The 26,683-nt window shown below is 39.6% G+C and overlaps 1 protein-coding gene and 1 pseudogene across 2 annotated transcripts in view; both read right to left on the bottom strand.

The window, feature by feature from the left end:
- Positions 1-26,683, bottom strand: part of IL1RAPL2 (interleukin 1 receptor accessory protein like 2) — a gene marked incomplete at both ends in the record, with an annotated part of 1,477,463 nt that overhangs the window by 217,523 nt on the left and 1,233,257 nt on the right. The gene's annotated exons all lie outside the window — the stretch shown is intronic.
- Positions 4,415-5,458, bottom strand: LOC307095193 (mitochondrial glutathione transporter SLC25A39-like; annotated as a pseudogene). The gene has a single exon. The product of its transcript is annotated as a mitochondrial glutathione transporter SLC25A39-like (transcript).

Below are 26,683 nucleotides of genomic sequence, written 5' to 3'. Positions count from 1 at the left end.
TCAATAATAAAATGATTGAAATTTCTTTTGAGAGCCAAATTTTTTAAACTTAAACTTCTTTTAATGCCACTTCTTCAAAATAGACTTGCCCAGGCCATGATATTTTGTGGAAGAGCCACACTCAAGGGGCCAAAGAGCTGCATGTGGCTTGCGAGCCACGGTTTGCTGACCACTAGGTTAGTGTAAGTGTTAATGAGAAGGATTTACCAGTATTTACAGACTGATTGCATGTTTATATATAAGCCTTGGGTGAGCTATAAAAACAACTTTGGAGCTTCCTTGCTGAATCCTTTAAGCTGCCTCCTTTCAAGGAACCTCTCTAAACGCTGACTGCGACTACAATATTATCCCACTTAGTCACAGTGGCAGCATTAGTTTAGGACAATCTTCTGGCATGATATAGCTCCTGTCTAATATTCTAACCTCATTTGGAGCCTTTCTGATTCCTCTTTACTCTTCTCAAACTATAATGGCCTTCTTTTAGGTCTTTGACCAAGCCAAAGTATTTCCCTCTTCAGGGCCTTCAACCTGTTCTTAAGTACTTCCTGGAATGCTTTTTCCCCACATTTTCCCTGGCTATCTCTAACGCACCTTTTGAGTCTCAGCTTAAATTTCCTTCCATGGACAGACCTTTCCTTAGGTACCCATTGGCCCAATTTAGAATACATTCTACTCACTATTCTTTCTTATTGCACCCTATTCTTTTCCTTCATAACCTCTTACTATTAGTCATCATATGCTTATGTCTGCATTTATCTGAATATATATATATATATATATATATATATATATATATATATATATCACCTTATTTGATAAAGCTAGTAAATGTAAATAATGGTGGATAAAGATGAAAGCTCTAGAGCCAGATTGCCTGGATTCAAATCCTTACTCTGCCACAATTAGTTATGTGACCTCTGACAAGTGTATATTGTCTCAATATTCTTTTCAAAAGAGGACATACAGAAAGCCAAGAGACAAATGAAAACATCCTCAAAGTCACTAATCATTCAAGATATGCAAATCAAAATGACAATGAGGTGCCATCTCACACCTGTCAGAATGGCTATCATCAACAAATGACAAGTGCTGGCAAGGGTGCAGAGAAAAAGGAACCCTCCTACACTGCTGGTGGGAATGCAGACTGGTGCAGCCACTGTGGAAAACAGTATGCAGCTTTCTCAAAAAATTAAAAATTGAATTCCCATTTAACCCAGTAATCCCTCTTCTAGGACTATATCCCAAGATATCAGAAACACCAATTAAGAAGTATACATGCACCTCTATGTTCATAGCAGCACAATTTACCATAGCTAAGATTTGGAAACAGCCTAAGTGCCCATCAGCGGATGAGTGGATTAGAAAACTGTGGTACGTCTACACAATGGAATACTACACTTATATAAAAAAGAAGGAATTTTTACCATCTGCAACAGCATGGATGGACCTGGAGAGCATTATGCTAAGCGAAATAAGCCAATCAGAGGAAGATAAATATCACATGATCTCCCTTATTTGTGGAATATAATAAACAACATAAACTGATGAACAAAAACAGATCCAGAGACAGACAAGCATTGAACAGATGGTCAAACCTCAGAGGGAAGGCAGGGGAGGTTGTGGTGTGTGTTAAGAGATCAACCAAAGGACTTGTATGCATGCATATATGCATAACCAATGGACAGGGACACTGGGGCGGTGGAGGCTTGTCCCAGGGGATGGGAGAGGCCAGGGAGGGGTCGATGGGGAAAAAGGAGACATATATAATACTTTAAACAATAAAAAACTAAATAAAACTAAAATAAAGTAAAATAAAAATGGGGAAATAATAAAAACCATCTCATATGTTTGTTATTAAAATTAAATGAATTAACACGTACCACACAAGTAGAACAATGCTCAACCAATAATACTACATAAAAAATTACCTGTTAATTCTCACAAAATATCTTGTGGTAGCAATCATTTCCTCATTTTGAGGTTCACATAGTAGGGAGTCAGTATTTGAGCCCATATCTACATAGTTGTAAAGGAATGGGGGCAGGTTTTAAGATGACCTCACATGAACCGATTTGGAATCTATGGCTTTTAAAATTCGAGAAGAGTTTAGGGTGGTGGGGGCTGTTACAGGTAGTTGGGCAATTGTAGCTATATTAAAAAAAGGTTAATGTCTGTCATAGAAAAGGATTAGGTTTATTCAATATTAGTCAAGGATGTAAAAGCAGTAGTGATGGTTAGAGTTATAACCCACCCAGAAAGTGACTTTTTAAAAAATAAGCATGCTTCAACAATGGAAAAGGCTGATTTTTAAGGATGTAATTTACTTGTCACTGAACACATTCAAAGAATGACCAAGTGGCCACCTGTCATAGGTGTTATAGAAAGGATAATTTCATTGAGAGAGAATCTGAATAAGATCAACACAATAATCCTATGCACGTTCAGATTCTATAATTGAAATATAATAAAAGAAACATAACAACGCATCCCATTTACTTCAGAACCAAAATGTCAGCATACAGAAAAATACCTGCTGAGAAACATGCTCCTGCTCTTCTAACTAGTGTCTGACAGCTCCTGTGTATTTAGCTGTATATTTGTTCACAGAACATCATGCTAGCTAAACTGGTATTTTGAAAATCCTAAGCAGTCTATATGCTTCTATCATTATTACTGTTGTTATAATTATTAATTACTTTTAATTCAGTTTTTAAAACTGACTTTATTTACTGTGTAATAATTATTAAATATGTATGACTACATATTTAAAATGTGTATAAGCTCCTAAGTGAAGGACTTGGAATAAATCAAATGCAATCTTCCAATCTGGAGCACACTCAAAGGTTATATATATATAAATAAATATATATAAAAGCCTAAGCGACCTTTTAACTGTTCTACTGGTAGCTATGACCACCAGGGGGCAGATGCTCAATTCACCGGCATGGAAACATGGAACAGAGGGAAGGGGGAGGGGAGAAGGTGGGAAGAGATTAACCAAAGGTCTTATATGCATACTAGAGGCCCAGTGCACGAATCCATGCACCAGTGGGGTCCCTTGGCCTGGCCTGCGGGGACCAGGCCGAAACCAGCAGTCTGGTATCCCCCAAGAGGTCCCGGATTGTGAGGGGGCACAGGCCAGGCTGAGGGACCCCACCAGTGCACATATCTGTGCACCAGGCCTCTAGTATATATATATATATATATATATATATATATATATATATATATATATATATATATATATATATATATATATATATATGATCTGTCTCAAAATCCTTTCTTTGATAACTAAAAAAAAAAATCCAAAAACCAAACAGTTGCAGGAGAGGAGAAACCACATGTATACCATTATGTTGAAGGATTTTGGACCCAATCAAATCAGTCTCCCCATTTTTAAGACATCTCCTGATCTTTCCAAAATGGCTAAGAGAATAATCTTGAATTCCATTAAGTGTTTAAAAACACTATCCATACAAGCCAAGGACATGGGTTCAATCCCATGTTGGTTAGTGATACTCATTCTGTTTCATGGTTCCAAACGATTTAGATTAAGAAGCAAAATCAGATTAATATTTGTACCATTGTTTATTTAAAGATGATAGCTTCACAAAATGCTGGCACAGATGCTTTCCAAACACCCATATCTTGTTGATTTTATTGTTGTTGTTGTTAATCCTCACCCAAGGATATTTTTTCCACTGATTTTTGAGAGAGTGGAAGGGATGGAGGGAAGGAGAGTGGGAGGGAGATAGATATAGAGAGACAGAAGTGAGAGACACCAATGTGAGAGAGACACATCGATTGGTTGTCTTCTGCATGCATCTTGACCCGGGCCAGGGAGCGAACCTGCAACCCAGGTACATGTCCTTGACTGGGAATCGAACCCATGACCCTTCAGTGTATGGGCTAATGCTCTAACCACTGAGCATACCAGCCAAGGCATCGTTTTGATTTTTAATAATCATCTTCAGCTTCTTATTTCTAATAAAATTTATTTTTAATAGTCATCATTTTTTTAATTAATCATCTTTACACTCAATGAATTAACAGCAACGGGATCAGACTGGCCAGGTCCAGGGCTCTGTGGGCCTTGATGGCAGGCCCAGCTACAACAAACACGTGAAAATGAGCGAGAGGGCAGGGGGAGGAGAATTAACAGATTTGGTCTTGAATTTGGGGAGTTGGGTGGAAAAGTGATGATCCTTGGGGCTTGGGATAAGGACCAGCAGGAAGAAAGCTCTCTGATGGCGGCCTGAGCAGGCCCAACTGGATGGGCTGGTACCCTTGGGGCTGAGTCGAGAGGGAAGAAAAATGAGGCTCCCTCCCCTGGAGACAAGGAACTTGGCTCAGTCTCCTCCTGCCCCACACCATCCATGGAAGAGATGGGGCTCTCATCTCCTCGCTCCTCTCACTGGCTCAGAGGCTGTTCCAGGTTGACCTATTGCCCAATTCATTTGTGCTGATCATGATGGCACAGGAAGGGGCAGCGTTGATGATCCTCAGGAGGAAGCCTGCAAAGATTCCCCTGGTGCCAGACTCTGCCGGGATCCTCCGCAGCAGCAGCAGCCATGTGTAGTCAGAGTGCACTTGCACAGGTGACATTCTCACAGCCTCCACCGCTCCCAGTGCAATCTGGCATTGAGTCTTCACCACATCGAAGGGTAGAGTCAGGATGACAGCCACTAGCCACAAAGCTGATGCTCACCGATGTCTGGTCCTTTGGCCTGTGCCCACTCAGCTTTACCAGCTCATAATTGAACCAGTACAGGGCTGAAAATGGCACATCCCAAAGAGCAGTGGGGCCCCAGCACAGTGAGCGCCAGCCGCCCTGAGCTACACAGGTTCAGACACAGGCTCTCAACTCTTGGTATGACACATGCTGAGCCTGCAACTTTGTCCTTACCAGCTCCAGGGGGCTTAGCACAGTCATGGTGATCAAGCGGCCCGTGAACACAGGGATCGACCACACAGGAAGGCCTTGAGTTGGTCATAGACCATGAAGTACATGGTGGTTGCTGGCACAGTCATCACTAGGGTGGCTAGAACACCACTTTACAGGGTCCTGTTGCCATCGTGTCTCACAATCTTCACAAAGACATCCATAGAGACAAGGAAGCGAGTGGGGTCCTGAAACCAGGTGGCACAGTGGACACCATTTAGGCACAGGTACAGGGGTTCCAGGACACCATTGCAGTAGAAGAGGCACTTCCCTGTGGGTCAGAGAGAGGTGGGCAATTTAATATAAGAGAGGCTCCAGAGTCTGGAGGGAGGCATCAGCTCGCTGGTCACTGAAGGGCATTGAGACTGCAGGCAAACCACCACGTCCAAGGGGGTGATGAAGATGGAGGTGACCACAGCCCCGGCACCTGAGGCCACCATCTGTTGGAGGGGGCTGATGCCCCCAGGGTCCTGGTCAGCCATCTTGTAGCTTCAATCTGGCTTTAGGATGGTACTTGCGTGCGCGGCGCAGAGCCCAAGGTCCTGAGGGCCCATGGCAGGTCTGCGACCAGTGCAGGGTCCGTGTGAGTTAGCCTCACTCCAAGGCCGACGAGCAATAGTCATCATTTTTAATGCTACATATTCAGTTGGCTTTGCATTTGGAGATAGTTATGTTCCCTTTGGGAGGAAATATTTTCCCTTCTACTTATCTATGTCACAGGTGATGAAAGGCAGTATAACATAGTGATTAAGATTATGAGCTCTGGAAACAGACAAAAATATATTTGAAATCCCACTCTGCCATTTAATAACTAAGATTTTTGGCCACGTTAGTTACACCTCTAAGTTTAGGTTTCATCATCTGTAAAATGAGGCTAATAAATAGGTTTTTTTGAGAATGAGGTAAGATATGTAAAGTGTTTTTGCACTGAACCTGGACACACTAGGTACTCTATTAATGGCTGCTATTACTGTTGTTATAATGCACTGCATATGGAGGCTAAAGGGCCATTGAGCCCTACTTCATCATTCACTAGTGATGTAATTTGGCCCAAATTGCTACACTTCTCTGAACTTCTGTTTGCTCATTGTAACATCAGGATGATAGGAATGCTCACCTAGATATGTTGTGAGGATTAACTAATAGGATAAATGTACATCACTCCCTACATAGAAGGAGCTCTATAATTATTAGTTTAAAGAATACAACATCAAAACCAAAAATCTCTTTATTTTAATGAGGGCTCTTTCTAATTAGTCTGGTTACTGAATTTAACTCATACGGGTGGTTAAGTGCTATCTTTCTGTATTGATATTAACTATGAGATCAACAAACACTTTTCTCCATACCTAAGTGATATAGAGACCTAGGTTCCCATATCCTAGGGATGTAATCTGATTTAGTTTTGCAGATAATTCCTAAATCTGTATTTCCTGCCCTGACTTCTCTTCTGAGTTCCAAATTCATGTACAATTTTTACCTATCTCCTTTACATCTCCACCTGGAAGTCTACTGGGTATCTCAAAATTAATATGACTTTTAAAATAAACCTTTACCACATATATAGCCAAAAATCTATGGCATATCTTTCACTATATTCTTCCTCTCACTCTTGGGTCTTTTTGAATCTACATTTAAACCATATCCTCAATATACCTATCTCAACTGCTACAACTCTTAGCCAAGCCTCCATCATCTCTCAGCTGGACAACTACTGAAGCATATTAATTGGTCTTCCCACTTCTATGCTGGGACTTCATCTATTTGCATGAATCAATTATTAAATGTGGCCCTCCTTGGGAAGAGCATGAGGCAGTTCTGTGCAGATAAGGCAGTCCTTGGATGGGTTAAAAGCTGAAGCCTGTCTGCTAACACACTTTCAGTAGTTGGGTCAACAAAGTGCCTGTTGAAGGGAAATCTGAACAGTGCAATCTCATGTGCATCACAACAGATATCCTAATTGAAACCCCTTTTCTGTATGGTTCCATACATAAATAGGTAACTCTCTGATATTCCTTTAGCATTGTAGAACATTAAAATTTTATGCCTGAATTTGAATTTTCTCAATGGCTCTATAGCTAGGCATTTCCATCCCAATGTTTCGCATAAGCAAACATGATCAGAGAGTTGGTAATTCAAGGTCATGCAGTTAATAACTAGTGAAAAGGAGACTTAAATTTTTACTTTGACTGTAAACTCCAGCATTCTTTCTACCATGCTTCACTGCCTCCCTAACCAGAGAGTTTATTGAGCAGAAAATTCCATTTGCTATCTCAGCTGAGGCCTCTCATAGTCTTTTTTCTCTATTTGTTCTTTCTGCATAGGTGCGTGTGTGTATGTGTGTGTGCATGTGTGTTTATTTTTATTACAATAAGTGTGGGTAAAACCGATATATCCTAATACATAAAAATCCAGGGTCCGTAACATCCAAAACGATTGAAGGTTCAACCGACCGGGAGTCAGTCCTGCAGTCAGTGCTGGGTTGCTGTGGTGACCCAGCATTGACTGCCAAGGGGGCTTCAGATCAGGCCTAGAGAGAGGCCCGAAGAGAGAGGCAGGGTCTAATACGCAGCCTCCATGGAAGCTGTTGATCAGCCGTTGCCTCTCTCTTTCTCCCCAGGCTTCGCCAGCAGCCATGCCTCTGATTCTCTCCAGGCCTCCACGGGGGCTGCTGATCAGCCCTGCCTCTCTGATCAGGCCTGGAGATTGGCCTGGAGATGCTGACTGGCATAGAAACCAACCAATCAGAACCAAATCTTGGTGAACTGTGAGGAGCCATTGGCTGCATAAGAAGAGGAGCTTTTGATAATGACTGGCATAGAGACTGACCAATAAGAACCTAAACTGGGTGAACTGCGAAGGAAGAACCTAAGGTGGGGGCTGAGGAGGGGTTTTAAGAGCAACAGCTGTTTGGTATAAGATGTAAGATCGTGGTTCAATTTTTTAATGACTGGTTTGGCAGTATAGTGCATATGGCTGGCAATCAGTCCAGATATAGAGATTATGTATTTTTGTCTGCCAAGAGCATCTCCTCCTGCTGAGAAAGGCTCCCCCCCCCCATTTAATCAATCCTATCCTATATAATCTATCTGTACTAATAAAAGGGTAATATGCTAATTAGACCAGGTCGACCGGCCATCTTCCAGACATCTGACTTCCTTCCAGACAAAGCCATCGTGGTGGGGGGCCAAGGCAGAGAGAGCAGTTGGGGGCAAGATCAGGCTGGCAGGGGAGAGCAGTTAGGGGTGAGATCAGGCAGGCAGGGGAGGGCAGTTAAGGGCGATCAGGCAGGCAGCTAGAGGCAGTCAGGGGCAATCAGGCAGGTAGGCAGAGAGGTTAGGGGTGATCAGGCTGGCAGGCAGAGAGTTTAGAGGCAATCAGGCAGGCAGGCAGACGGGATAGGGGCAATCAGGCAGGCAGGCAGGCAGGTGAGCAGTTAGAAGCCAGCGGTCCCAGATTTTGAGAGGGATGTCCCTGTGGGATCGGGCCTAAACTGGCAGTTGGACATCCCACAAGGGGCTCCTGAATAGAGAGGGTGAAGGCTGGGCTGAGGGAACCCCCCTATGCACTAATTTTGTGCACCGGGCCACTAGTCCTATCTAATAAAAGAGTAATATGCAAATTTACCATACCTCTGCTACACCCACAAGCCACGCCCACCAACCAATCAGGAACGAGTATGCAAATTAACCCAACCAAGATGGCTGTGGCCACGGAGAGAGCAGGAGGCTTGGGTTTCCTGGCAATGGAGGAAGCCAAGCTTTCCGCCTGCCCTGGCCTGCCTTGGCCTCCACTTAAGGATACAAAGTTTCAATTATAGAAGATAAATACCATATTTTCCAGCGTATAAGATGACTTTTTAACACAGGAAAATCTCAAAAGTTGGGGGTCTTATACGCCAGAAAATACGGTATTTGGGTTTTGAGCAATCTGATATACATTGTCAGAGATTTTTTTAACCTACCATATTTTCCGGCGTATAAGACCCCCGACTTTTGGGAAGATTTTCCTGGGTTAAAAATTTGTCTTATACACCAGAAAGTATGGTAAAGCCCAACAAAAATGCCGGCAGCAACGGAGGTGGAGAGATCAAGAGGCTTGAGTTGTCCCCAGCGAAGGAGGAAGTCAAGTTTCTGCAGCCCTGGCCTGCCTTGGCCTCTGCTCAAGGCTAAAAAGTTTCAGTCAGCCGAAGCCGGTTTGGCTCAGTGGATAGAGCATTGGCCTGCAGACTGAAAGGTCCCAGGTTCAATTCCGGTCAAGGGCATGTACCTTGGTTGCGGGCACATCCCCAGTAGGGGGTGTGCAGGAGGCAGCTGATCGATGTTTCTCTCTCATCGATGTTTCTAACTCTCTATCCCTCTCCATTCCTCTCTGTAAAAAATTAATAATATATATTTAAAATAAATAAATAAAAAATAAAAATTTTCAATCATAGACGATAAATAAATCCCAAAAAAATGGATGGGGCCATGGAGCAAGCAGGAGGCTTGACTCCACTCAAGGCTACAAAGTTTCAATTATAGAAGATAAATAAATCCCAGACACCAGGGCCTCTGCTTGGGTTGCTGGGGGCCGTGGCAGGCCTGAAAACCACCACAGGCCCCTCACCCAGGCCCCCCCATGCCATAAGGGAACACCCACCCTGATCCAGGACACCCTTCAGGGCAAACCAGCTGTCCCCCCCACCCGTGCACCAGCCCTCTATCCTATCTAATCCTCCTATCTAATAAAAGAATAATATGCAAATTGACTGTCACTCCAACACACAAGATGGCTGCCCCCATGTGGTCAAAGATGACTGACCCCATGTGGACACAAGATGGCCACCACAAGATGGCCATCAGGGGAGGGCATTTGGGAGGGACCAGGTCTGCAAGGAAGGTCAGTTGTGGGCGATCAGGCCAGCAGGGGAGGGCAGTTGGGAGGGACCAGGCCTGCAAGAGAGGGCAGTTGGGGGTGATCAAGCCTGCAGGGGAGGGCAGTTAGGGATGACCAGGCCAGCAGAGGAGGCAAGTTGGGGGCGACCGGGCCTGCAGGCAAGGGCAGTTGAGGGGGACCCAGGCCTGCAGGGGAGAGCAGTTGGTGGGGACCAGTCCTGCAGGGGGGGGGCAGTTAGGGTGACCAGGCCTGAAGGGGAGGGCAGTTAGGGGCAAACAGGCTGGCAAGGGAGCAGTTAGGCATCAATCAGTCTGGCAGGGGAGTGATTAGGGGGTGATCAGGCTGGCAGGCAGAAGCGGTTAGGGGCAATCAGGCAGGCAGGCAGGCGAGCGGTTGGGAGCCAGCACTCCTGGATTGTGAGAGGGATGTTCAACTGCCCATTTAAACGGGCAGTCGGACATCCCTCAAGGGGTCCCAGATTGGAGAGGGTGCAGGCTGGGCTGAGGGACACCTCCTCCCCCCCATGCATGAATTTCATGCACTGGGCCTCTATTTTATTAATAAAAAGCAAAAGCAATCTTTAAAGTAATCAGGTTAAGGCCTTCTTGGAAAGACTTGTCTGATCAATAATATTTTTGACTGGTTTCTTAAAAACAATCAGTTGTTCTTTATGAAAGTTATCCTATCTAATAAAGAGGGAATATGCTAATTGAATGTCCCACCCTCAAAGTGGGTGGCACCCACAGCTACAAAATGGCGGTGCCCAGTTCCCTCAGCTACGCAGGGGTGGCAGGCACGTGGCAAGGCCGGGTTGCTCCCAGGCAGGCGCGGTCTTGCTGCGTGCCTGCCTCCGGAGTCCTCCAGTCCCCTCAACCCCCAGCCACCCAGGGCCGGCCTGAGGTGCAGGCAAGCCTCAGATGGCAGCTGCCCAGCATCCCAGGGCTGCCCAAGACTCAGGTAACCAGGGCCAGCCAAGGCTTGTGCTGCCAGCAGTGGCAGCAGCAGAGGTGTGATGGGGCATTGCCTTCCCCTGGTCGCCGGTCACCTCCCACCCCTGAGGGCTCCTGGACTGTGAGAGGGGGCAGGCCGGGCTGAAGGACCCCCTCCAGTGCATGAATTTTCATACACCAGGCCTCTAGTTTAATGATAATGCTCTAAGTAGGTGTTTATACGTGAGGAAGTAGTTGAGACTACATCTAATCCCTATCAGATAAACCATTAAAGAAAGTTTAAGATGGCTTTGTATGCTAAGTACATGCTGAAGACAAACTTCTACATCCAGCAAACCCATATTTATTATTCACATTCAGAAGGAACAATTGGTAAGTAAGCTTCAAAGAACTTCTTAATATCAAAGCCTAAAGTCTTGCCAGCTGATTTTAGAAAGTGGTCAAACCTTGTGAGTCAGACTGTCAGCCTTTCAGAAGAATTATGTACAGTTGCAGGTAATAGCTCATTAGCAAGAAATAGGTACTATTAATTATGACAAGGTCAATACAGTGATATCTTTCCGAATTTGAGAGAATATTAAAAATAAGGAAAATGTCTTAGAGTAGAATGAGATCCAAAATCAAATATAGGAAACCATGTATGAAAAACAGAGCCTGATTGTCTCATACGTTTTTGATTCTCTGGAGGCCCAAAGAAGCAAGTCCTCAGAATTGGTAGATGCTTAAGACAGTGGGACAGAAATAGAGATTAAAGATAGAAAAAAGCACCCTAGCTGTTTTTGCTCAGTGGATAGAGCATCTGGCCTGTGGACTGAAGGGTCCCAGGTTCGATTCCGGCCAAGGGAACATGCCCAGGTTGCAGGCTCAATCCTCAGTAGAGGGCATGCAGGAGGAAGCCGACCAATGATTCTCTCTCATCATTGATGTTTCTCTCTCTTCTCCCTTCCTCTCTCTGAAATAAATAAAAATATATTTTAAAAAAGAAGTGGAAACAAAATTATTCCCGTTTTCATGTAAGGAAACAGAGAGACTAGGTCACTTGCCCAGGATGACATAGTAAAACCCTGGAACCCAGGTTACAGTAAGTCCATACCCTTAATAATCTTAACATAACAAATTTATTTTTGTTGTTGTAATTATTAAAAATAATTCTTGCCGAATCCAGTTTGGCTCAGTGGATAGAGCATCGGTCTGTGGACTGAAGGGTCCCAGGTTCAATTCCGGTCAAGGGCATGTACATTGGTTGCAGGCACATCCCCGGTGGGGGGTGTGTAGGAGGCAGCTGGTCATGTTTCTCTCTCATCAATGTTTCTAGCTCTCTATCCCTCTCCCTTCCTCTCTGTGGAAAATCAATAAAATATATTAAAAAAATAATTCTTAACATTAAAATGTGTTAGATAGGACTGAAAGTATGAGTTGAATCATAAAAAGAAAATTGATAATTGAACTCCATCAAAAGCAAACACTCTTCAAAAGGCATTAAGAAAATGAAAAGGCAAGCCATAGGCCAGGATAAAATATTTGTAATAACTATATCTGACAAAGAACCATTATTCAATATATAAAAAGAACTTTTCCAATTAAAAAAAATAAACAAAGCATCCAATTAAAATGTGCACAAGACTTGTATAGCTATTTTACAAAAGAAAATACAGTAATGTATAATAAGTACATGAAAAGAAAATTGACACCTTTAGTAATCAGGGAAATGCAAATTTAAATCACAATTAGTTATTACTATTTAAGGGACTGATTTAAGAGACTGATAATTTCAAGTGTTGATAGGGAATTGAAGCAACTTCAATTTTCACCCACTGATGGTGAAATTGTGAATGGTACATCTATTTTGAAAACAATATTATTGCTCCTTATAAAGGATACATTTATCACACGACTTAACAATTCTCCTCTTAGGTATTTACTCAAGAGAAATAAAAATATATATCCACAGAAAGACTTGTATGTGAAGGTCCCTAGCAGCATAATTCATAATGACCAAAAAACAAAAAGAACACAAAGGCCCATAAGCTGTTGATATAATAATAATAATAATAATAATAATAATAATAATGCTGATACATACAAAAGCTTGAATAGAGTTCATAGACCATAGGCTAAGCAAAATTAGCCATACACCAAGGAGTATATACTACATGATTCTATTCACAAGAAGTTCTAGAACATATAAAGTGAATCTATAGTTAAAAAAACAAAAAAAAAGATTACTGCCTTAACTGGTTTGGCTCAGTGGATAGAGCATTGGCCTGCAGACTGAAAGGTCCCAGGTTCGATTCCAGCAAGGGCATGTACCTTGGTTGTGGGCACATCCCCAGTAGGAGGTGTGAAGGAGGCAGCTGATTGATGTTTCTTTCTCATCGATGTTTCTAACTCTCTATCCCTCTCCCTTCCTCTCTGTAAAAAAATCAATAAAATATATATTTTTAAAAAGATTACTGGTTACTGGGGGGCAAGGATGGGGGAGGTGTTGGAGACTGACTACAAAGGAGCACAAAGGAACTTTTGAAAGAGACAAAAATGGTTTTTGCCTTAATTGAAATGATGGCTACATGGGTGTTTATATTTGTTAAACATTATCAATCTGTAGAGTTAAAATGTAGATTTTCTTATTTTTAGATAATAATTCAATAAAGGACAGTTTTTAAATTATTATAAAGAAAAATGCATTTTAAATCTACCTTGATATAAATAAAATATGGTTCAATAAATTAAGTCAACAAAATAATCAATGTCATTGAGATGGTGTTTAAGAATCATTCTTCTATCATAAAAATCAAATCCAACCCACCAACTAAAGAAGTACTTATTACATAAATATGGATATGCAATAGCCCTATTTCCATGGATTGTGGCTTCACTTTTCCCACAGAGAGCTGTTACCAAAAGCAGCCACAGGCAGGCAGAGAGCCAAGCAATTTTTTCTTGTTGACAAACTCTGGAAGAGAACTTAGAAGTTTAAGCATGGAGTCCATTAATCTCTCCTAGCCTTATCTGAAACCAGGCCCCAAAGTTCTCTTTGCTTCTCCCATTAAGCATCAAGGCACAGTCACAGATTCTCTGCCAATTACAAAGTTTGAGATACAAACTAAATTTTTATTATGGTCTTAATTTCAAGTTCACAGTATGTTTGTTTTTTTGGAGCCATTTTTTTAACTTGAAGAAGTCTACATTTATTAAAAGAACTAAAAAGGGAGTAATGTTGCCAATGAATTCAACAGTGGGGATCCCAAGACAGTGGGGTGTTGGTGAACAGTACAACATCTGGATTTAGTTTGACCTTCACCACTGACTCACTGTGTAACCGTAGATAAGTGACTTTTCTGGTTCCCCACCCCTTTCTCTATTTATTTATTTATTTATTTATTTATTTATTTATTTATTTATTTATATTTTTAATTTTTAATTTTCTTTCCCATGGTTTTTTTTAATGATTAAGATATTACATATGTGTCCTTATCCTCCCAATTCAACCCTAACACCACACTTATGCCTTCATCCCCCTGGTGTCTGTGTCAATTGGTTAGGCTTACTAGTATATGCATGCATACAAATCCTTTGGTTGATCTCTCCCCCTTACCCCCACCCTTCCCTACCTTCCCTCTGAGGTTTGATGGTCCGATAGATGCCTCTCTGTCTTTGGATCTCATTTTGTTCATTAGTTTATGCTGTTCATTATATTCCACAAATGAGTGAGATCATGTGATATTTATTTTTCTCTGACTGGCTTATTTTGCTTAGCATAATGCTCTTCAGGTCCATCCATGCTGTTACAAATGGTAAGAATTCCTTTTTTTTTTACAGCAGTGTAGTATTCCATTGTGTCGATGTACCACAGTTTTCTAATCCACTCATCTGCTGATAGGCACTTAGGCTGTTTCCAAATCTTTGCTATTGTAAATTGTGCTGCCTTGAACATAGAGGTGCATGTATATTTCTTGATTGGTGTTTCTGGTTTCTTGGGATATATTCCTAGAAGTGGGATCACTGGGTCAAATGGGAGTTCTACTTTTAGTTTTTTGAGGAAACTCCATACTGTTCTCCACAGTGGCTGCACCAGTCTGCATTCCCACCAGCAGTGAAGAAGGGTTTCTTTTTCTGCATCCTCGCCATCACTTGTCATTTGTTGATTCGTTGATGATAGCCATTCTGTCAGGTACCTCATTGTTGTTTTGATTTGCATCTCTTGGATGATTAGTGACTTTGAGTATGTTTTCATATGTCTCTTGGCCTTCTTTATGTTCTCTTTTGAAAAGTGTCTATAGGGATCAATACAACAAGAGGATATAACCCTGGTAAACATATATGCACCCAATGCAAGAGCACCCAAATACATAAAGAAAGATATCAAGGGAAAGATCAACAACAATACAATCATAGTAGGGGACTTTAATACCCCACTGACATTACTGGATAAATCCTCTAGACAAAAAAATCAGCAAAGAAACAGCAATCCTAAATGACTCGGTAGATCAGATGGACTTAATGGACACCTTCAGAACACTTCACCCCAAATCCAAGGAATATATGTTCTTCTCAAATGCACATGAAACATTTTCAAAGATAGACCACATTTTGGGTCACAAGCAAAGTGTCTCCAAATTCAAGAAGATAGAAATCATATCAAGCATCTTCTCAGATCACAATGTCAAAATATTAGAAATGAACTACAATAAAATATTTAAACACTTGGAAGCTGTATAGCATGCTATTAAACAATGATTGGGTTACCAAAGAGATCAAAGAAGAAATTAAAAACATCCTGGAAACGAATGACAATGAAAACACAAGAATCCAAAATCTATGGGACACAGTGAAAACTGTCCTGAGAGGGAAGTTTATATTCTACAGTCCTACCTCAAAAAACAAAATAAAACAAAAAAAGGTAATAAATCATCTAACTCTACAACTTAAATAATTAGAAAGAGAGCAATAATAAAAGCCCAGAGTGAGCAGAAGGAAGGAGATAATAAGGATCAGAGCAGAAATACATGACATGAAAAAACAATACAAAAGATCATTGAAACCAAGTGCTGGTTCTTTGAGAGGATAAACAAGATTAATGAACCTCTAGCCAGGCTCACCAAGAAGCAAAGAGAGAGGACTCAAATAAACAAAATCAGAAATGAATGGGGCAAAATAACAACAGACCCCACAGAAATACAAAGGATTTTAGCCTTTTTTTATTTAAAAATTTTAATGTTGACATAATTGCAGGTGTTATCCTTTTCCCTGTGCTTAGCCCACCTCCACCCATCACTGCCTCCCCAAGCTTTGGCCTTCACCAAACTATTTTCTGTGTCCATGGGGTATGCACATATGTTCTTTAGCTAATTCCTTCACCTTCTTTATTCAGTCACCCTATCCCCTCCCCAGTGTTTTAAAAAAGAAAAAAAAACTGATTGAAAGGCATAATCAGAATTCAGTGGGATTGATTTCTATAAGGGCTTTGCTGTTTCTCCTTATGTCTCTCTAAGGCAACTATAAGTTCTATTGTAAGATCTGGGCAAATTAGTGATTATTCCCATGATTTATATTTAGTGGCACCTTGCCAGCAAAATATTTGGGCGTTTGATAAAAGCTAACATACTGTTTAAAAGTAAAGATATCTTATATTTCTAGAATTCTCAAACTATACTAGTTATGCCCTTGACAGTTGGGTTATCTTAGCTTAGTTGAATAAACTTGCAAATAGTTGCTACCACGTGGTGGTATAAATATGGGTTATTCAACTAATTCTTGTTCTTCACTTCCCTGTAGGCATGAATAACTTAGAGAAGCCATTGATAGCCATATCTCACTATTCTTTTCTGTCAACATCTGTTCTATATTAAAAATGACTATATTAATTTAATGGCAACATGGAATGAATTTATCAAAAGAAAAACCATAAGGCAAAAAAAATGAAGTAAAAAGAACACCCACTATGATAAAATAGACTGTTATCAATCCCAATAAACATAATCATATCCTACTCTCTCTCAAACTAGTCAGAACACACTTTGAATCATTCCATCTTTGAAAAATTGCCCTAGGTGTTGGCCTAGGCATAAGTGCTGTCCTCAGCCTGCCTGATCTGTTAGCTCTGATTAAGGTTGTGGGGCATCAATGTTTGGCATGAAGCTGGTCATTTGAGGCACTGAAACCTCTTAATCACTTGCTAACTATAATTATGCTCTGCTAAGACCTTATCTATTCCTGACTCACAGGCTGTTCTCACTTCAGTTTAAACTTCTGGTATTCTTCTTGGACATAGCATGGAGAAAGAACAACTTTTCCCTACTCAGGTTCCATGTGCTTTAAAAAGGAGAAGCTAGATCTTGAAGGGGAAAGTGGCTGTTATCAGAAGCCTACACATCCCAGGAATCTACAACAACAACACCCAGGGAACAGCTGCGAACCCAGGAACAGCAGACCTCAAGCAGCATGAATACTTGGACTTAGAGGAGCTCTGCACCTTCTCACGGAAAGGTCAGATTTTGCCTAGGAAAAGGTGAAGTCTGCAATCCAGGCAGGAGAGAGAAACGAGCACAAGGGGAGCTAGAGGTTCCCGGGAAGTCTACACCCCACAAAATTCATGGCCTTTCGGGCTAGTGTGATCCGCAGGGGAAAGTTGTTTTTTGGAACCTGGGGATCAGAGCGGGGAGTAATGATCAGAGAACCAGCTCTGAGGCAGACCATAGTCCCAAACCAGTATTAAGTGCGACAGGGAAAAAAGAATCTAAATTCTGGATAGAGAGGACTTATAGCCACAGAGGTCAATCCAGAAACACTGCCACCCAGGGGTTGAATCACAAATTGACTCTTGTGTAAATGCAAATAAAGGAGTCTAAGAAACAAAGAAATACTGCCTGCTGGAAAATCAGGACTGTGGTTTACAACACAGAGAAGCAGTGGAACACAGGGAACTTCAATACTGTCCTGACTAATGGACAGGAAACAGGTGTACCAAACAGAACAGTAGAGGAAGTGAATGACCTTCACTACTGCACATTTTTATTTTTTCATCTTTTACTTAAGAAACTAATTTTTTAATCTTTTTTCTCACTTGATTTTGCCTTTTTATTATATTTTTATTTTTAATCAGTATTATTACAACCACTATTTTGCCTTCTTTTTTTTTTAAAGAAGTGTCATTTTATTTTATTATTTTATTTTATTTTATTTTGGGATTAGTGTTTTATATTTTATTTTAATTTTTCTTTAGCATCATTTTACTCTATCTCAACTTTACCTTTATGTCAACACTCACTTCCTCACTTTTTCCCCTTTTGTTTTCCTGTTTCTCTTACCTTATTCCTGCTTTAGATTTTCCCTATTCCTTCTATTTACACCCTGATAAAAATTCACCCTATTTATATATCTAATTATCAATCCCCTGCTCTAAGTCCATACATACCTCTCTCTTCTCTTTCTCCACTATCCAGTTCTTTTTTCTCTCTGCCCTTTTTTTGTTTGTCTGTTTTTGTTGTTGTTGTTGTTGTTGTTGTTATTGGATTTGTTGTTGTTGTTGTTCTTTTTTGTTTTCTGTTCTAGGTTTTTTTTTGTATTGTTATGTTTTGTTGTGCTTTCTCTCTGTCCTATTGTTGTTTGCTTGATTGGTGATTAGATTGGTTATAGTTGTGTTTATTTGTGTGATTGTTACTCTTTTGTTTTTGTTTTTTTTTTTTTTTTTTGCATCTGTTTTTCCTCTCCTCGCTTGTTATTAGTTGTTTGTAGTTTGCTTTCATCTCTGGGTGTTTGTTGTTTGCATTTTTTGGGGTTTAGTGGTTGTTCTATTGGAGTTTTCCCCCATATAAATAGTTCCCCCCCTCTTTTTAATTCTCTTTCTTTTCTCTCTTACTTTTTTTATTTTTCACTATATCATTTTTGCACTCCTTTTTTTCTTATCACCTAATTCTATTTTCTCTTGTGGCCACCTTTATTTGGGGTTATTAGTATTGTGAATACGTTGGTGTTCAGTGCCTTCTGTGTGGTGCCTTGTTGTGTTGTATTTTATGCCTTTAAATCAACGCAAGAGATAGAGAACTACATAACCAGTTAACTGGAGAAGAGACATCATGGAAAGACAAAGAAATAGCCTGCATATGAAAGAAAAGGAGGCATCACCAGAAAAGGATGTGAACAAAATGGAGGCAAGCAATATGTTGGAGAAAGAATTCAGAGAAATGGTCATAAGGTCTCTGAAAAGAATGGAAGACAAATTCAACAATATGTGTAAGAACCAAGAGGAAATGAAGAAGAACCAAGAAGAAATGAAAAATGACATCGCTGCTATAAAGAACTCAATAGAAAGCATCAACAGTAGACTAGAAGAAACAGAGGACCACAGCAGTGAACTAGAAGACAAGGTAGAAAAAAGTACCCAAGCAGAGCAGCATCTAGTAAAAAAACTTAAAAAAAAGGAGGAGAGCCTAAGGGAACTTTGGGACAACATGAAATAAAGCAACATCCACATAATAGGGGTGACAGAAAGAGAAAAAATTGAGCAAGGAATAGAAAACCTGTTTGAAGAAATAATGACAGAAAACTTCCCTGATATAAGGAAGAAAAAACTCACACAAATCCAGGAAGCTCACAGAGTCCCAAACAAAATGAACTCCAAAGGACCGACACCAAGGCACATTATAATTAAATTGGCAAACACCAATGACAAAGTAAGAATATTAAAAGCAGCCAGAGAGATACAGAAAGTTACCAACAAAGGATCCCCCATCAGACTAGCGACTGATTGCTCAACAGAAACACATCAGGCCAGAAGGGAATGGAATGAAATATACAAATTCATGCAAAGGAACCATCTGAATCCAAGAATACTGTACCCAGCAAGGCTATCAATCAAAATTGAGGGGAAAATCAGGAGTTTAACAGACAAAAAAGAACTAAGGGAGTCCACCAAACCAGCAATGCAAGAAATGCTAAAGGGTGTGCTGTAAAAAGAAGAAATAGGCAGCGAAGAAGGAACACAGGCATAAAGAATAAAAATGGTGACAAACAAGTACCTATCAAAAATAACTTTAAATGTAAATGGATTAAATGCCCCAATTAAAAGACATAGGGTAGCTGAGTGGATAAGAAAACATGAACCATATATCTGCTGTCTGCAGGAGACCGCCTCAGAAAAAAAGGACTCACACAGACTGATGGTGAAGGGCCGGAAAAAGGTATTTCAGGCAAATGGAAATGAAAAAAAAAAAAAAAGCTGGGGTAGCAATACTTATATCTGACAAATTAGATCTCAAAGTGAAGTACATAACAAGAGATAAGGAAGGTCACTTCATAATACTAAAGGGAGAAATCCAACAAGAAGAAATATCACTGGTAAATATATACGCAACCAATACAGGAGCACCCAAATACATAAAAAAACTTCTGGAGGATATCAAGGGAGAGATTGACAGCAATACAGTCATAGAAGGGGGCTTTAATACCCCACTATAAGCATTGGACAAATCCTCTGAACAAAAAAAAAAATCAGCAAAGAAACATCAATCCTAAATGACTCACTAGGTCAGATGGACTTAATTAACATCTTCAGAACATTTCAGCCCAAAGCCACAGAATATACATTATTTTCAAGTGCACATGGGTCAGTTTCAAAGATAGACCATATTTTGGGTCACAGGCAAAGTCTCTTCAAATTTAAGAAGATAGAAGTCATATCAAGCATCTTCTCAGATCACAATGGCATAAAACTAGAAATCAATTACAATAAAAACAATAAAAACATCAAACACCTGGAGACTAAATAACATGCTATTAAACAATGACTGGGCTACCAGAGAGATTAAACAAGAAATAAAAAGCATCATGGCAACAAATGACAATGAAAACACAATACAAAATCTATGGGACACAATGACAGCATTCTTGAGAGGGAAGTTCATAGCTCTACAAGCCTACAGCAAAAGACAAGAAACAATGGTAATAAATTATCTACCTCTACAACTCAATGAGTTAGAGAGCAACAAGAAAAACCCAGCTTAAGCAGAAGGAAGGAAATAATAAAGATCAGAGCAGAAATAAATGAAATAGAGACCCTCCCCCAAAAAATCAACAAAACCAAGAGTTGGTTCTTTGAAAGGATAAACAAGATTGATGAACCTCTAACCAGGCTTACCAAGAAGCAAAGAAAGAGGACCCAAATAAACAAAATCAGAGATGAAAGAAGTGAAATAACATCCAATCCCACAGAAATACAAACGATTATGAAAAAATATAATGAACAACTCTATTCTAACAAAATGTACAAACTAGATGAAATGGACAAATTCCTAGAAAAATACAAGCTCCCATAACTCAACCAAGAAGAATAAACAAACCTGAATAGGCCAATAACTACCAAAGAAATTGAAGCAGTGATCAAAAATCTTCCAGCAAACAAAAGCCCTTGTCTGGATGGCTTTACAGGGGAGTTCTACCGAACATTCAAAGAAGAACTAAAACCTATCCTCCTCAGACTATTCCAAAAAATTCAAGAGGAAGGCATACTTCCAAGCTCTTTCTATGTATCCAGCATTACCCTAATCCCCAAAACAGATAAAGACACCACAAAAAAAGAGAACTACAGGCCAATATCCTTAATGAACATATATGCGAAAATCCTCAACAAAATTCTAGCAAATCAGATTCAGCAATACTTTAGAAAGATCTTACACCATGACCAAGTGGGATTTATACCAAGGATGCAAGGATGGTACAATATCTGTAAATCAATAAATGTGATATATCACCTAAACAAACTGAGAGACAAAAATCACATAATCATACCAATTGATGCAGAAAAAGCATTTGACAAAATCCAACACCCTTTCTTCATAAAAACTCTCAGCAAAGTGGGAATAGAGGGATCATATCTCAACATAATAAAGCCCTATATGACAATTCTACAGGGAACATCATTCTCAATGGGCAAAAAGTAAACTTATTTCCCCTAAGAATAGGAACAAGTCAAGGATGCCCACTTTCAGCACCCCTATTCGACATAGTATTTGAAGTACTAGCCATAGTGATCAGACAAGAAGAAGAAATAAAAGCATGTAATTGGAAAAGAAGAAATAAAACTGTTCTTATTTGAAGATGACATGATAATATACATAAAAAACCCCAAAGACTCCATCAAAAAACTACTAGACCTAATAAATGAATTTGGCAATGTATCAGGATACAAAAATATCACCCAGAAATCTATGGCCTTTTTATACACCAATAATGAACTCATAGAAAGAGAAATGAAAAAAAAAATCCCATTTACCATTGCACTAAAAAAAATTAAGATACCTAGGAATAAACTTAACCTAGAACATAAAAGACCTATACTCGGAAAACTACAGGACACTGAAAAAAGAGATAGAGGAAGACATAAACAAATGGAAGAACATACCATGTTCATGGATTGGTAGAATCAACAACATTAAAATGTTCATACTACCTAAAGCAATCTATACATTTAATGCAATACCTATTAAAATACCAATGGCATATTTCAAAGATCTAGAACAAACTCTCCAAAAATTCATCTGGAACAAAAATAGAACCCGAATGGCCACAGCTATCCTGAGAAAGAAGAACAAAGTTGGAGGGATCACAATACCAGACATCAAACTATATTACCACGCCACGGTTCTCAAAACTGCCTGGTACTGGCACAGGAACAGACATATAGACCAATGGAACAAAATAGAGGACCCAGAAATGGACCCAAGCCATTTTGCTCAATTAATTTTTGACAAAGGAGGCAAGAGCATACAATAGAGTCAAAATAGCCTTTTTAATAAATGGTGCTAGGACATCTGGTCAGATACATGCAACAAAATGAAACTAGATCACCAACTTACACCATGCACAGACAAAATCAAAATGCTAAAGAACTTTAAGGTAAGTTGGGAAACCATAAAAATCCTATAAGACTCCATAGGCAGCAAAATTGCAGACATATGTCATAGCAGTATCTTTACAGACAAGGATCCTGGGGTAAGAGAGACTAAGGAGAAAATAAACAAATGGGACTACATCAAAATAAAAAAGCTTCTGCACAGCAAGAGAAACCATCAACAAAACAACAAGAAAGCCCACTTCATGGGAGAACATATTTGCCAATGTTATCTCTGACAAGCGTTTAATCTCCAAAATTTACAGGGAACTCATACAACTCAACAAAGAAAGATAAACAAACCCAATCAAAAAATGGGCAAAGGACCTAAATAGACACTTTTCAAAAGAGGACTTTCAGAAAGCCAAGAGACACATGAAAACATGCTCAAAGTCACTAATCATTCAAGAGATGCAAATCAAAACAACAATGAGGTATCACCTCACACCTGTCAGAATGGCTATCATCAACAAATCAACAAATGACAAGTGCTGGAGAGGTTGCTCAACAAATGACAAGTGCTGGAGAGGATGTGGAGAAAAAGGAACCCTTCTTCATTGCTGGTGGGAATGCAGACTGGTGCAGCTGTTGTGGAAAACAGTATGGTGTTTCATCAAAAAGTTAAAGATGGAACTGCCATTTGGCCCTGTAATACCACTTCTTGGACTATATCCTAAGAAAACAGAAACACCAATCAGAAAGGATATATGCACCCCCACGTTCATAGTAGCACAATTTACAACAGCTAAGATTTGGAAACAGCTTAGGTGCCCGTCAGCAGATGAGTGGATTAGAAAAGTGTGGTACATCTACACAATGCAATACTATGCTGTTATAAAAAAGAAAAATTCTTACCTTTTGCAGCAGCATGGATGGAACTGGAGAGCATTATGCTAAGGGAAATAAGCCAGGCAATGAAAGAAAAATACCACATGATCTCACTCATTTATGGATAATAAAGAACATTATAACCTGATGAACAAAACGATATATACAAAGGCAGAGAAGCATGTAACAGATTGACAAATTACAGTGGGAAGGCTGGAGAGTGTTGTGGGGGTGGGTAAGAGATCAAAGGAAGGACTTGTATGCATGCATATAAGCATAACCAATGGACGCAAGACACTGGTGGGGGGGGGGGTGAGGGCAAGTGCCGGGGGATAGGGGAGGCTGGGGGAAGGTCAATGGGGAAAAAGAGGAGACATATGTACTACTATTTGTAATACTTTAAACAATAAATAAAATAAAGGAGAAGCTAAAGCTTTACAATGACAGCAATATATAGAATACTTTCTTCCCTATCAGAAAAGAAGCTCTTTTGGGGGAACTCTTTATAATTATCTTCTCTCTGCCTCTCAGTCTCTCTCTCAAAAAATAATTATGGTATACCATACATAAAAGTTACCATTTTAACCATTTTACAAGAACATCTCTGTGGTATTAATTAAATTATTCACAATGTTTTGGAACTATCACCACTATTCATTTTCAGAACTTTTTATCATCCTAAGCTATCTCTCTTCTGATGAATAATAATATTATTATTTATCTCTTTGCTTAAAATCCTCTAATTTCTGCCCATTATTTGCTGTTTACAATAAACTGGCTTTGAAAAGAGTTATCCTTCAGGCTCTCCCCACCCTCTTTTTTCTTTCTAGAACTTTAAAAATATTTTTTTACATACAGAACCAAACCATTTTTAAGTAGTTGCTCAAAATAGCAGTTTACTCATACAGAGATTAAGGCACAAGGGATGTGACATTCCCCCATGATTCAGAGGATAGGATTTCAGAACAGATCCTAGAGAGGAGTTGAATTTCACCCTACTGAACTCTGCCTTTATTTCAGGAAGTTGCCAATTTGTAATTCATGGTGAATCATTATGCTAGAATAGCAGATATATAGCTAGAATTTTCTTAGACATACACAAATTAAGAAAAATTAATATAGTCCATACTATATGCTCATTAATTCTTATATTTAAAATTATTTACTATAATAAATTAGTTATATTCAGTAAATTATTAAGTTAGCTATGAAATTCCAAATAGAACAAGTGGGAAAAATTATAGAAGTATGTGAAATTTTTAAACTTTTGCTTTGATTATCCTATTTCTATTCAACAAGTTGTTTCAGTAATTTTAGAAAGAACTCTGACCTTAACTCACTGAGATTAACCAGTTTTTAAACAATTACATTTCAAGGTTTAAATGTCCCATTAACACTTACTTGCTCTGTACTAGAAGTCAGAAATACTTACCTCAGAAACATTAATTCTCTAACCTTTTTGTTTCCTGCCTACTAAAATAATTCATTTTTGCTCAGCCTTCAACTTGAAGTTGTACTTTATTTGCCCACTTGTTCTTTCCTGCATTCTCAGTTACCAAGATGCCTTTTTAACAGGAGGTACGTCAATCTTTAGTTGTGACAAAAATTCTCTCAGGACTGCTTTCTTTTAGTGAATGAAAAAGCTTTATTTGACATTTTAAAACTTGGTTACTTAAAGGAGCCATATCACACTATTTTGAAACAAACACAACCTTGGCTTAAGTTAGATTATATAGGAAGATATTCATACCCAATGTACTGAATTTATTTATTTTATAATCTAACTTATTCTGAAAGGAATATAAGGTCAAAATAATGTGAAAATAAATTAAATAAATACATAAGATATTTCTCCTCTTGAACCAATGCATCAGAATGCTCTCCTTAAATTAACCATATCCTACCATTTTTTTCACAGCTTAACAGTTCTCATAAAGCTTTATGTGACTAATTCAGCTTGCAAAGATCTTCTCTTTCCTTGAATTCCTACAGCACCAAGACAGGATATTCTCCCTTTAAACCATTCTCATACTTCTGGCAAAGACAGCTGATTATATTATTCCCCTGCCCAAAAGGCTCTAATAGGTCTACCCTGCCTTGAGGATGATTCTCAACTTTTAACAGATTAATTAAACCCTTATAACATGGTCCCAATCTTCTCTGGCCTCAACACCCACCCTGGACTCTAAGTAATATCTTCTAGTGATACTATACAACTTGAGAGTCCTTAAATATGCCACATCCTATCTAATAAAAGAGACACATGCAAATTGACCATACCTCTGCTACGCCCACAATCCACGCCCACAAGCCAATCAGGAGCAAGTATGCAAATTAACACAACCAATATGGCGTTTGATTTGCATATCCAAGCGCAGAGCGAAGACTGAAGACAGTGTAGAAGGAAGCCAAGCACTGCAGAAGGAAGCAAAGCTGAGAAGAAGCAAGCGGGGCAGCGGGGAAGCAGGCAGGGCTGCGGAGAAGGGAGGGAAGCAGGCAGGGTGGTGGAGAAGGCCGCAAGAAGCCCTATTCTTGCAGGAATATTCCTGCAATGGGCCTCTAGTGATTTCATAACTGTGTATTGGTACATGTTTCTTCTAACTGGAAGAAACACCTGGTCAAGAGTAACTTCATGCCGAAACCGGTTTGGCTCAGTGGATAGAGCGTCGGTCTGCAGACTGAATGGTCCCAGGTTCGATTCCGGTCAAGGGCATGTACATTGGTTGCGGGCACATCCCCGGTGGGGGGGTGTGCAGGAGGCAGCTGGTCGATGTTTCTCTCTCATCCATGTTTCTAGCTCTCTGTCCCTCTCCCTTCCTCTCTGTAAAAAATCAATAAAATATATATTTTTTAAAAAGAGTAACTTCATTTACGAAAAATCTTCTCTGACTATATAAAGCCAAACTAACATATAAAGTTTTCACAATTAAGAGTATGGTGCTGATATAGAGATAGACTAATATATAAATGGACCATAATAGAGCTCCAAAGTAGACATATACAGGGTGTCCAAAAAATGTATACACACTTTAATTACTGATAGCTCAATTGATGTTTCTTTCTTTTCAGATTTAACTCATTGGAATTAATAAGTATTCCAAGTGTGTATATTTGATAATTTAGTGTATGGTAAAGGGAGCATTTCAAATGAATAATGCTAAAACAATTGGCCATTTTTAAAAAATTTCTTTATTG

This window comes from Cnephaeus nilssonii (genome assembly GCF_951640355.1).
Source record: "Cnephaeus nilssonii genome assembly, chromosome: X".
Taxonomy (NCBI): Eukaryota; Metazoa; Chordata; class Mammalia; order Chiroptera; family Vespertilionidae; genus Cnephaeus; species Cnephaeus nilssonii.
Note: the sequence above shows the minus strand (reverse complement) of the source record. Positions and strands in the feature narration are given on the sequence as shown.